A 14,902-nucleotide genomic window follows, 5' to 3' on the forward strand; every position below is an offset into this window, starting at 1 on the left:
CTCAAGTTCTATAAAAGGTAGAAACTTGAAATTTACAGCGTTTCAAAGATAATTGATTGAACTTTTATGAAATTGTTTAAACAATCAAAATTGTTGATATTTAAGTACTAATATTAACAGTACTGTATGCATACAGTACATACTTTCAAATGATTTGCAAATCGGTTCAAGAGAACTTTATTAAGTTTAACCGAGATTTAACAATCAGAAACCTAATTTCTATTTTTACATCAAATTTTTCAATTTTTATTAAGACATTTTTTAATTTAATTTCATTTAATTTTAAGTTTTTTTTAAGAAATCATCCAGTTTCTCGAATAAGAGATAACCCATAGGCTTCAGATGTTTATTGAGGTGCACCTGTACATTTTCCTTAATTGCATCTAAAGAACTTACGTTGCAGTTATTTTCAAGTTGCTAAAGGCTTGTTCTTGCAAATTTTTTTGAATTAAAGGAATTACTTTTTATCCCAAATCAAATAGGTAACATTAAGCCAACAGTTATTATGAGATTAATAATAAATCTTATAGGTCGGAGTGCATTCATAGCCTTTTATTTAATAATTAATTGATCATAGCATTCTGGCGATCACATAAAAACTTCCACATTAAGAACTACATTATTATTCTACCTACACTCAATGAAAATGAAATTTGAAATAACATAAATCCGATATCCTGGAATATTCTTTGGAACTTCATTTTCAGTTTAATAACTAAATTGATCGTAATTAAAATATTAAAGAAAAGCGCATTAAAATCAAATAACATTAAGAAAAAAAATGTCATCAAGGTATAAGAAATTGAAGTCTGCAAAATCTAATACTTGTGATATTGTTAACAGATATCAATTGAAAAACAAATATTATTAATAGAATTCTAAGAATTTCCTAAATTTAAAAACATGTGAACATTATAAGGTTTGGAATTCCTCAGTGTTTAGTGTTTCTTAGTATTTGCAGTATCTGTTATAGTTTTCCACTATGTGATTCCCCTACTAAGGTAGGTTTACTATTATTTTCAAGTCACATAATTATTAATATTTAGGCATAAAATTGTGTATCCGTATATGACAGAAAAATAGATGCAACAGGATCGTGTCACAAACTATAGTACATGTCCCGTTTTAGCCCTGTTGGAAATGCAAATTGGTAATTATTTATTTACTATAAGAAAATTATCATTCATTTTTATAACTTAACCTCGGAATGTGTTATAAGGTTAATGTGTTTTATAAATATATAAATAGGAAAAGCCGTTTATTATATAAATGTGTTATATAATATAATATATGTATAAAAACAATGGTCAATTATTACTTTTAAGTTTTACCCATTTTTTTGTTCATATATTTCAATGTCCTTATAACTAAATATTCGCATAACTCAGCATAAACCAATTAGACTGTAGTTTGATTGATGTTTAGTAAGTTAAGATAGTATTCTACAGTATAAAATAGTATAAAATTTCTGTGGCAACTCTTATAAAATACCACAGTAATTATGCAAATATAAACGGTTAAAGTTTTTTAATTCTCATTCAGTTTAATATACGATATATGTATTACGCCGCATTGATGTTGTACCGAAATGAATGACTTTAATATATGAATTATACTTAATGCTTGGAATGCTAATGAAGATATTGTTTTTTTCACTTGTATACGTTGTTTAGATTGTTTTAACTTATTTCGATTCTAAAAGAGCTTAATTAAGCTTTATCAATTCTCTCATGCATTAGGGAATATGTTTTATTTAAATATTATATGAATTTGTAAACAATTTCATTGATAAATCTTTCAAATCTTTAGTATCTTTAGTTTGGTGTTTTTATGTTACATTTTTCTTTTATGAATTTTAAACATAGAAGATATTAATCATATCAAGAGTTAAAAGTGTTATAGATAAAAAATAATTGGTTGGTAGAATATTCTTCTAAAAGGTGTGTTATAGTTCAATTATATTTTAGGTGTGCATATATTTCTTTGAATTTACACTAATATCTAATACAATATCTGATAGAGCAATATCGTTAAAATATTTTCATTATTTTTCTCATTTTTCTAGAAGCGATGCAGACTATGTACGAGTCAGTCAGTCACAATTTCAGCATCAAATAGAGATTTATGGAGTATGTATCAAAATATTGTCTGAAGCATTTTAAAATAATTTCATAAATAGAAAAATATTTTCATCTAATTTACTAAGCATTTCTCAACATCTTCAAATATTACTTACCAATAATTTACGAAAAAACAAAAATAAACAAAAATGCAATTTAGCTTTACTTTCCTATCAATTGTTATTAATTAAATTATAACTGGAATAATGGCTTACTGTGCTAAGACAAATAAGTTCTCCTCCTCCCACCTTAATGCAATATGTTATAACTCAAAGGAAGTTCTTAACTTTGCGAACCTGTCAATTAGTTAAGATATTGTTTTGCGTGTTACTGTCAAGATAATCAAAATTACTTCTTCCTCTGTTTTGAGTAAAGTTGAATGCTGTGTAGTTACAAAATAGATCAGATTACAAAATAATATTCACTTGACCAGATGATGTCAGTTACATACTCAATTTGGCATTTAATTTTGAAATGGATATCAAAATATCAAGGCAAATGCTACTTCTGGCTTCCCACATATATATATAAATGTATGTTGCTAACATGACTGTGTTTTTAAATGCATAGATATATTTAAAAAATTACTGTACATCATATATTTTTCTATAAGTTGACGAAATGGTTTTAGTAATATATATGTATATATATTATACATAAAATTTTATTTATACATTAATTTCAAGTTAAGTAATTATTATTCTATAACATGGAAGTGAAATTTAATTTTATCTTATATTTTTATAATATATATTTCTTTTATTTTTGATGTTTTTTAATGAATAATTTTATGTTGTTGTAAAAAACAACATAAAATTTTAATTTAATTTATTTTAATAAAAAAAAAAAACCAACATATTTTAGTTTTTGGATAAAAAAAATTAATTAAAAGTTTAAAAAATATTTAAAAAAAAAAATTGATAAACAAAATTAATTAAAAAAAATAATTTAATAAAAAATCTTTATAATAAAGAAGAAACTTTATAAAAAACATTTTATAAAGACAAATTTAAAAAGAAAGAATGTCATAAATTAAGAAGAAAAAGAAGTTTTTGATAAAAAATAAAATTTATTAAAAAAAAGTTTTTAATAACAAATATTTTAAAAAAAAATCAATAATAAAAACTTAAAAAGATTTGTTCATAAAAGAAAATTAAATAAAAAAAAGTTTTTAAGAAATTAAAAATAAATAAAAAAAAATTTATTTAAAAAAATTATCTTTAATAAAATAAAAATTTTGAGCAAATCACATTCATGTTATTTAAACATAAATTTCGATTAAATATATTAAATATTTTTAATTCTGGTAGCAAAAACAAATTTGACCTAATAGTCCACACAAAAACATTAAGATTAATGTAGTAAAAAAAATCACTAAATGTTTTAAAATTGAAATTCTTTAATTTTATATAATACAAGTAATCTATTAAGATAAAAATCATTTTTTAAGGTAATAAGGTGCTACGGCATAGAGCTATTGACTTTTGATGTATTCAGCAATGTTCATATTGAACACTTTTATGAATGCAAACTCTTGATCATATTATAGAAGTATCTATATATTTTTCAAATTCAAATCAAGTTAAGAACTAGGTTATAGGTGTAATTTTTTATTTAAAACAACATTTTCAATTTTAAACTACCTAAGTCCAGTAACAATCCAAAATTTAAAATTTTATATTATTTTATATTATTTATATTTTATACTATTTTCTTTGAATTTTTTGTTTTTTTTTGCTATACTTTTCTTGATATTCTTTCTTTTTAATTGAATATTGCAATTGTATCTTTTTCACATAAAATTAACTATTTTTAACTCTTAAAATTGTACAGATAGCAGGTAGAAAAAAAGACAAAAAAAATTAATTAAAATTCTTCTTAGTATATCACTTCTTCACATAATATATATAGTTGCATAATGTCCAAATGTCCACATAAATGTATATGTGTATTATAATTGTTTATATTAAGTGATTCAAATATTAAAATATAAAAAAATATTAAAAAAAAAAATCTTTATCTTTAAATTAATATTTTATTTTTCTAAAAACTAAATAAAATAAAAATATTTTTTTATTAAATCTTTTTGCGAAATTATATTAATAAACCGATTCCATCATTTCCATAATTGAACTACAGCGAACCAGCAGCACATGCCGGACATACATGCAACTATGTGGACAGATATATTATGGTGTGTGTATATTTTTGTATCAATGAATTCGGTTAGATACAAAATCTTCATTTGAGAATTGAATATATATAACTACTTTAAAGAAATAATTTAATAATTTTGCTTTCGTCGATATAATTCAATCTTAATTTCCAAGACCATGAATTTATAATAAAGAAAATAAATATAAAACCATTAAAAAAAAAAATATATGAAGAAAATTTTAAACGCTCTACTTACGTTATCAACACAGATACATTTGTTTATTTAGTACATAACGGTATATGCATAAAAATGTAACTCAAGACACGTTTTCTATGAGTCCAAGTTTTTCAACAAAATATTTAAAATGTCTGCTCATAATAGAATAGAAGAAAACGAAGAAAATATGAATAATCCAAATATAAATTAAGCTAAGGAATGACAAGAAACCCATTACCATTCGTATTCCACCCCAATACAACCCCTTTTCCATATTAAGCCTTTCTATTATTTTGCTCTTCGTCACATTTTTGTAAATTCGCATATCGCAATTCTCTCGCATGAATTTTACACTCTCTTTCGATGTTTTGGTCCTTTTGCTCTCTTTTACATTGAGTGGTACACTGTCAACCAAACTTTTGACAATCAAAATATACTCAGTCAGCTCTGCTCCGACTCTTTGCTCATTTTTCGAAATATTTTCGAAAAAAGGAAAGCTCAACATTTTATTATATTTTCGTAATGAATGAACGAGTAAAAAATTAACGTAAATGGAAAAATTGAATTATTTTTCTTAACTTTGTGTGATAAAATTACAACGAAACAAAATGAAAAGCGCATAAGCTTACGAAAAACTAATTTTCCACTTCATTATGTCGCTTCTTTTTATATTGGCGAAATTTTGTTCTGGAACAACAGAAAGAGTGAGTGAGATACAAATATATATAACATATTCTATTGATTTGCAGTAAATGTTGGAGCAAAGAAAAGATGTCAGGCATCTGTGGCACAATAAAATTGGTTCAATATACACACAATGACACAAACAAATTCATACTCGCTAAACTACTTAAACAATAATATATATGCCATTACGGCACGAACACAGCACACACAAACACACACACACATCATGTCCTTAACAATAAGCAAACACACACACTTACACGTATAGATGTAAATGTGCAAGGTCCTTGTGTTAAACTTCCTTGCAGTGTTGAAAACAGATGACTGGGTTAGGATTTCGCTTTTATTTTGGACTACAAAGTCTATTTAAATGCGTTTAAGCTTGGAGCTTTATTAATTTCTTTTAAATTTATCTAAATATTTTATTTAAACGATTTATTTAAGTGAAATAATTGAAAAATATGTGTTTATCAGTACCAGAAAGAGCTGTGGAAATATGTGAGCCCAATGGCTCAGCTTTAACGTTTGGTATGTGCCTAAGGATTTTAGTTGAATTCCAAATGCCAGAATTATGTTGTTACTGCCGTGCGTGATTTTTTAGAAGGCAGGAATGTTTTATTGAATAAATAAAAATTTACAAAAAATACTAAAAAAAAAATGGGAAAAAATATGTATTAAAAATTGCAAAAAGTTTGAAACGCCACGTTTTTACGCTTATCAGCATTTTGTGCATGAGTGCCACAAATGGAGGTCACATCCAAGGGATTTGATAGTCTTTCAGAAAGACTATCAGCGACGCAAAGAAATCATTCACAATTTTATGTTAGTTTAATGTTCAACTTAGTATAGAACGTAAATAATATATTATATATATATATATCTAATATATATATATATATATATATATATTTTGAAATATAGATATACGAATATGATATATAAATACAGATATACATATTTATATATATAAACTATAGCAAATATGCAGAGATATATACTATATATACATAATTAATTTTAAAATACAGATATATGAATACAAGTAACTAAATATATATACTATATAAATATATACAATTTTGAAATATAGATATATGAATATATGTATACATAAGATATTTGTATATACAAATAACCGCAGATATATACAATATACAATAAAAACAAAAAATTAATATTAATAATTCTACTATGATAACATGAATTTCATTAAACTTTATAGCGTACCTTACTCTAGATTTGCTCTGGAGCAGTCAATTTTTGCTTGAAATTTGTAAACTAAACCATGTTTAGGGTAATCCCTAAATAATATTGACAAGTAACATAAAACAGTTTTTAGTTTCAAGGTAATTTTATTAATCTGATAAAATATCTAACACATAAATATCTAAAATGTACATATCCATCATCAATGTAGGATCTATTCTATTCGTTGTAATGGATAGAATAAAAGAAATCTATTTAAAATTTATTAATATTTAATATAAAATAACTTATATATTCGGTGATATAAATCTACAGCTACAGCTAGAGTAGGTCAAGGATATCAGAGGTCAAGAATGATAAAGAAAAGTTTTCTATAATAATTTTTAACAGTTGTAAGATTCCTAAGTCTTCATGTTTACCTCCGTCACATAAAAATTTCTAACAAGGGTTTTATTATGCGAAGATCATCATCTATATATGTTCATCAATATATGTATTATATATATATATTCTTTTCTTGTGATCTTTATTTTCTTTGGAAAACTGTTTGAAAATTCTGCTCACTTCTTCAGTATGAAGATTTACATCTTCTTCTTCATAAAATTTCTGCAAATTTCATCTTCTGGAAGAGTACATCACGTTAACAAATTAACACTACAAGTTGTTTTACTAATAGTCAGTATTAGTATATTTCTCTTATGCTTTCTTTTAATAAAATATACAAAAACACATAATTTGTTGAGTTATTAAAATCATATACTTGATTTCCATTGAATACTTTAGATGTCGCTATATAATTTATGGATTATTAGTAATTGTAGTTCAATCTCGTTACATTTTAAATGTGAACTTGTGTGTTAACACCTAACCTACACTTTGAGTTATTCATATTTAAAATTTTTTTAATTTTTGTTAATTATTTATTAACAAAAATAATGTTCCCCGCAAATAGTTGCGACCCAAAAATCATTTGCGAACAATGAAATCAATAGATGGGTTGAAATATGAATGAAAATGAATAAATAATGGTGATATCTGAAATAGCACTATAGTCGACTAAATTTAGAAACTAATTTGATGAAATTTTAAATTTTTGAATTCAAAATTTCTTAAGTATTAAGTATGCCGAAAGACGATTTCTTTAACAATAAAAGAGTTTTGAAATATCATCTTTCCCACACCATTCAGTATCACGCATACTCCCTAATTCACTTTCTGGCTTAGATGAAAATAGTCTACTAGTTATTAAGCCTATCTGTTCTCATCTCTCTCCCCTGATCACTGAAATGAAGTTTCCACATTGCTGTGGAAATCCTATTATTCCTAAGAGGTGATTTAAGTTAGAGTTCAGGTGTCACACAGTGGCTTCCGGAACTTTTCATCTACCAAAATGTTTGTGCAGTTTAACTCGTTTAGGTAAAACGCTTAAATTCATTGTTTCTAATATAACAATATTTCAATGTTTTAATTTTAGTACTTATCCATATATAAGTCTATATATATTATAACTGTTGAACTAATATTTATATATGGACTGATCAAAGCAATAAATATTTTGAAAGACCACTGATAATGAGTATATTGCAGTATTCATATTAGTTGTTCAGTCCAAAAATTATATTGATTAAAATAAAAATTTTGTTCTTTCGGTTTAAAAACTCTTAGGTTAGGTTAGCTTACACCAGCGATCTCTGGTGGATGCACTTAGGCTTATTTGCCCATTGTGTTACGTATATGTAAGAAAAACTTGGGGTTTAAAAGCACCTAGAACCTTTGGCAAAGCCTATGTTTATATTAAATTTTTCAAATTTTCATTTTATATCAAAATAATCGAAATTCGGAATAAATTTCTGTATGGCACTTTGTAAGGTTAGGGTTTGACAATATCAGCTACGTATCCATAAATCACAGAAATGTCATTATGATTTATTTTATTTCAAATAACTCATAATCATTAAAGTTAAAAGTCATATATAATATGAAAAAAATATTAGGAAAGATGACGGTAGTGGATACACTTCAGTATCTTCAGATTTGAAAACACATATACGAGAATCCAATATTTTTATTTTATTTACTTTTCTAAGATGATAAAATATTTTTGGTAATAGAATGAATACTGGAGTTATAAAATATGTGAAGAAAACTCAGAAAAAAAACAGTCTTCTTAAGTATTGAAGATAGAGCTTTGAATAAATCTTTTGTTTATGAATAAAGCAGGAAGATTTCTAATAAAGTAACAAGTAACATTATCTCAATGATGAATAAGATTGTAGTATGATGTAGTATGTTTTGATATTTTGAATAACCAACACACTTGAAACGATTATAGTATTCAAAATTTTTAATTAGGCATCCTACGGCTGTGATGGAACTGAGAATCATTATGGTTAGAATGAAGAAAAGAGGAGTGGAAATAAGAAAGCGTTGCGTTTATTTTTGAAATAAGATATATAGAGCCCACGTTACAATAAATTTTAAAAGATATAATAATAAGAGCGATACGGGAAGTAGTAGAAATAATAAAGATATAGAAAATAAAAGATATAGTAGTAAGAGTGGTAGTGGGAGTAATAGCAGCAGCAGGAGTAGAAGTAGGACCATTAGTAGTAGAAGCAGTAGTACAATAATAATAAAAATAGTGGTAGTGGTAGTAAAAAATAGAATAATGGAAATATTTTGTTTTGAAAAAGCAGAAGTATTCGTAAACTAAGTACGTAATATATTTATCATAATAAAATTTAAGAAATTTGTCTTAAAAGTATTAAATTTTTTTTATAGAAAAAATATAACCGAAATTGACTATTCGAAAAAGTAAGTTACATTGAATAATAACAAAATTTCTTAAAAGTATTAATTAATAATTAATACAATAAAACATTACATTAAATTTTATACTATAGATAATAAGAGTAGAATTCTTGGCCTTTCACCATAGAATTAAACAAGTTATTTTGTATTAAAGTCCATGCATTTCGAAAGTTAATTCCTGGGTGATAAATTTTCAAAACTAAATATAATGTAATATATAATGTCTGAAAAAAAATCAACGCAATACAATTATGTTATTGGTAGCTCCTTTCTAAAACTGATTTTGCAGAAAGTACTTTTAGAGTGAAAAGGTAATGAGATGAATGCAGATTTTATAAAAATTTAACCGATATTTGTTAAAAAAGAATCTGAATCAGTGTTAATCAATTTATTTATTATACTAATTATTAATGAAAAAAGTGCCTAAAAGGTTTAGCAGGTTTGTCAAAATATTTTTCATGCATTAAAGGGAATGTCGTTAAACAAATAAGGGGCATATATTTTATTAACCAGCTAGATGAACTGAGTTCATTTGGTCCTGTCCGCCGAATCGCTTATTTGTTTCAAATTAAATCCCTTCTCAGTTTTTATGTCATCAAACTGAAACTTTGCACATAATTTTCGGAATATGTCGGAGCGGACTGCGGTCATTTGTCGAATTGGCTAAAATTGGATTCTATATCCTATTGTTGTCATATAAACTGAACAATCTGAAATAAATTATTACCATATTTAATAAAGTTTTTCAACTAAAAAATGGTATAAAATTATACTGATTTTATATTTATATGAGAAAATACACACAATTTTATTTTTATTGGATCAGATTTTGATATAGCTGTTATGTGAACGACCAAATTCGATTGATTTTTGTTAAAAAATCGTTTTATTTTTTTAATGTATTTATCTAGAATTCGGAACTTAGGTGTAGTTTATAAAATGTAATGGCTTAATTGTTATATTTGACGCGGTCGAACCACAATATTCTATTACCGGCATATAAACTGAACAATCGGATGTTATGTTTTCCGTTTGTAATAAAGGTAGTGAAATAAAATTTGGTACAAAATGTACTTATATGTGAGACAATTTCCAACTTATATAAATTCTGCTTATTATTATCAGTTCAGATTTAGAAGTAGTTGTCCTATAAACTGTCGGTTTAGGTTTTTGGGTAGGAAAATTTTTTTAGCTTTTAATATACTTTAAATATGGATTTGCTAAATTCGGAATACTATATCTTATATTATATCTTATAGCTCTCAAATAAACCTAACAATGGGATATGAATAATCCTTGTTTTGAAGAATGTTTTGAAGACATAAAATTTGGTATAGAATGTACTCACATTTCTATAGGGAAATGAACAAAATTTTATTTATATCGATGCTGATCTAGATAGAATAATAATAATAATAATAATGTCAATGATATCGAGCACACTCTCAAAATTTCTTCAGTACACTTTTTAACTTTCCAGTCATAATTAATGATTTAAATCGATTCCCAGAATGTCTATAAAGAAATGAAAGCCAGAACCCAGACTTAGATATAGCTAGCATATAAACTTCTGATTCAGACATAATTTTTTGGGAAGAAAACTTTATTGTTTTGTTTGGTAAGAACTTCAAGGATAAATGTTGCTTAATTTGAAAATGCAATCCGATGATTTTAAAACATGCTTTTCTTAGCAAACCGTTTATATTTTTCAATGTATATATAATAAAATAAATTAATACATAAAATTGTTAGTTTAGTTTTCCCTGAAGATCACTACCTAAGATAGTCGAAATATTGGAAGAATTATTTTTAATAAAGTATAAACGATTTTTAAATATAAATAATGTCTTTTTTATTTCTATTTAAATTTGACCAATTAGCCCGATAACAAATTATTATAATAAAATTGTTGATATTTATATTATATATGTATTATAATATATACCATATGAATGTGACCTCAATGGTCATTTAAAATATATGATACATATGATACATATATACATATATTTTATATATGTACATATACCATATAATAATAAACTAATCAATAAATATATTTAATTCTTTAAATATTAGGATCAATTATCATATAAAAAAGACTTCAATATAGTTTCAAAACTCTTCCATAGAGTATCTTAGACATCCCTACTAGGTTTTAACTCATTAAGTATAAAAATATATTGGACAGTTAATTTTACTTGGTCCTTAATTTTGCATTTTTAACAAAACATTATTTTAGGTAGAGTTTTTGTTTTTTTTTTTGATATATGCAAAATGGTTCAACCCTCTGATAACACTTTTTTTGCGTCTAAAATCAGTCATAAAGTGACTTTCCGAGTTTAATACACTTTGGAATGAATTTTATTTATATTTATTTTATTTTGCTTATATTTAAATAAAGAAAGTGGAAGTATTTTGCATATATAATAATTTTCAAGCTCGTTTTTTTTAGATCCAAAATCTAAATCGTGCGTTATATATGGACTGCACTCCAAAGTCAATACAATTTAAAATTGTATATTTAAACATCTTATATATTTAAAGTTAAGTTTTAGTTTTGTTTTTTTTCCTTTTTAATTTCAGATAGTAATTTTTTTTTTTTAAAGAAAAAGTATTATGTATCTGTAACAATTTTTAAGCTCGACTGTTCTTTGATCCCATGTCTTGACCGAGCATTAATTATAATAGTAACTTTAAGTGTGAAATGTTACCAATACAATACTTTTAAAATTTTTATAAATAATGTTTAACATTAATATAAATAATGTAGTTTAATATTGTTAACATATTTAGAAGCTTTAAGTTTGTTTATAAACTGAACTATTGTACTTACCAGTTTAGGACGTGTTGATGAGTTTGCTTATTGGGCGGACGGAACTTAAACTTGCTATACGTTTAATTTAATTTATAACTTAAATATATATACAAACCATTCGCTCCTAATTAATTTTCATTATATTTAAAATATTTTAAAAACTAAAAATTTTTTTTCTTTTTAATTATATCGAAATTGTATTGTTTATTTGAAAAACTCTAAAGGCTTTACCTATGTAGTTTAACTAAAATCTCATTACTTGACTAAAGTGAACTAACTCATGGTTTTATTACTGCCAAAGTACATTTGAAAGTGTTTTGTATTATTTAAATTTATTATTTAATTAACGTTTTGACTTTAGTGCATTTATTTGCAAGTTTTTTTTGTAATCTTGAACTTTGTGTGCATTTAAGTGAATATGTGCAGTTCAACTGCAAATGCCAAGTGAACTGCTGCCACTTTTCTGCTGCAATATAATTTTCATTATGAAAAACTTGTATATATATTTAGATATATATATATATATGTTAGGTATATGTATATATTATTGCTGTCACTAATGTCGCGTTTTTGGATTTCTTCCAACATTGATTTGGAACAACATTATGTCTATGTGTTAGTGTGTATCTGTGTACTATGCTGGAGCAGTAAAGTCTTGTAACCTTGATTAGTGGAAAGTTGCACGCAATAAGCGGCGTCGTAAGGATTTTCATATTCTGGAAATTTATTTCTTTCATATTTTTTGCACTTAGTCGCACTATTGTTTCCTAATGGACTTAGAGTTAATAATTTGTAAATTTTATTTAGTTTGAATAAAGTTTGGCTAAATAATATTATTTGATTTACTTTAAATCACGTTTGACTTTTTAAAAAAGCTCTATGTGTACATAATGATTTATAAATAGGATATATAGGAAAGGATTTGCTGTCTTCTTTATATATTTATATATATATTATATAAATTTAGACTGACTTTTTAAAAAGACCGTATGTATATATGTATTAATATTTATATATAGAAAAGTATCTGATAATTTGTTCATATTTTTGTTTATATGAAAATGTATAACATGGGTATTATGTACTGGGGTTAGTCCAAAACAAGTTTGACTTTTTAAAAAAGTTTTATATATACAATTATTTATGAGTGGAATATATAGGAAAGGATTTGATGCATTCCTCAGATATTTATATTTATATTATATAAATTGAGCCTGACTTTTTAAAAAGACCACATGTATATATTTATTAATATTTATATATAGAAAAGTATCTGATAATTTGTTCATATTTTTGTTTATATGAATATGTACAATATATTATGTACTGGAGTTAGTCCAAAACAAGTTTGACTTTTTTAAAAAGAGCTATATATATATAAATGGAATATATAGGAAAGTATCTGATGCATTCTACAGATATTTATATTCATATTACATAAATTTAGCCTGACTTATTAAAAAGGCTATATGTATATAGATATGTATAAATATTTACATATAGAAAAGTATCTGATAATTTGTTCATATTTTTGTATATATGAATATGTAGAATTTATTACGTACTGGTGTTACTCCAAATTACGTTTGACTTTTTAAAGAAGATTTATATATTTAATTATTTATATATGAGATATTTAGGAAAGGAGCTGATGTATTCTACAGATATTTATATTTATATTATATAAAATTCAGCTTGTCTTTTGGAAAACTTTTTAAGATTTTTTTTTTAATAAATAGGATATATAGGAAAGGATCTGATGGATTCTACAGATATTTATATTTATATTATATAAATTTAGCCTGACTTTTTAAAAAGGCTATATGTATATAGATATGTATAAATATTTACATATAGAAAAGTACTCCAATTTAAGTTTGACTTTTAAAAGAAGATTTATATATAACATATAATTATTTATATATGAGATATTTAGGAAAGGAGCTGATACATTCTACAGATATTTATATTTATATTATATAAAATTCAGCTTGTCTTTTTAATAGCTTTTTAAGACGTTGTTCATAATTATTTATATATAGAAAACCATCTGATGCTTTCTTCAGACATTTATATGTGCAAGCCTTAGGATATATATATATATTTTTTTCTTTGTTTAACTCACCTTTAATTGTAACGTAGCGTTAACGAAATTATTTGGTACACGGCTTTCGTTCAGTTGTCGTAGACGCACTGCGGAACTGTGAGGAAATTAATTTTTGTGCACGTTGCAACGCTGCTGGCAGAGAACTGAAGTTGTTAACTTTGCTTTCAGTTTCTGTTATTCCTGCTGGGTCGACTGTTTGAGTGCTTTCAGATTTCACAGATTTCAGATTTTTTTCTTTCTATTTTTCCTTCACTTCGCCTTGTTTGTTTTGTTGTTTTTTCCTCTGTATATTTTTAAACCAAACTCCTTTTTGTAGTTTGTTTCTATACTTTTAAATTGTATTAATTATATTTTTTATGTTTTTATCAATTTTTTTTTGTGTTTCACTTAAGGCAAAGTACGAGCGCACGACACATACAATATGAAATCGATATTACTTTGGAACACAAACACACGAACATGTACACGCGTTGCCTGCTTGATTTGCTCTGTTGTTGTTTGCTTGTTTGCTAGTTTGCTAGTTTAGTTAGTTGGCTGGTTGGTTGGTTGGTTGATTGGTTGATTGGTTGTTTGTTTGGTACAACTTATTTAATGTTTAAGTGACGGTGGTCGTGATGTTTTTTTATTTAATAATAATTCTTTGAATTGTTATTATTATAAATTTTGTTGTTCTTGTTGTTGTTGTTGTTGTGGTTTTTTTTCTAGTAGTGGTGGTGGTGGTATAAGTGATGATGATTTTGATGGTTGTACGGTCGGTCGGTCAAAGTGCTGTTGGCTAA

General features: G+C 25.1%; 1 protein-coding gene across 4 annotated transcripts in view; it reads right to left on the minus strand.

The window, feature by feature from the left end:
• LOC119687777 (synaptotagmin 1) overlaps positions 1 to 14,404 on the minus strand; it is a 90,843-nt gene extending 76,439 nt beyond the window's left edge. For all 4 annotated transcript variants that reach the window (XM_038102262.1, XM_038102260.1, XM_038102261.1 and 1 more), the window contains exon 1: positions 14,142 to 14,404. The gene's annotated coding sequence lies outside the window, so the exon portion shown is untranslated. The remainder of the gene's footprint in view (positions 1 to 14,141) is intronic.
• Positions 14,405 to 14,902: the final 498 nt, after the last annotated feature.

The sequence above is a fragment of the Teleopsis dalmanni genome, chromosome X (assembly GCF_002237135.1).
Source record: "Teleopsis dalmanni isolate 2A chromosome X, ASM223713v2, whole genome shotgun sequence".
In the NCBI taxonomy this organism is placed as follows: domain Eukaryota; kingdom Metazoa; phylum Arthropoda; class Insecta; order Diptera; family Diopsidae; genus Teleopsis; species Teleopsis dalmanni.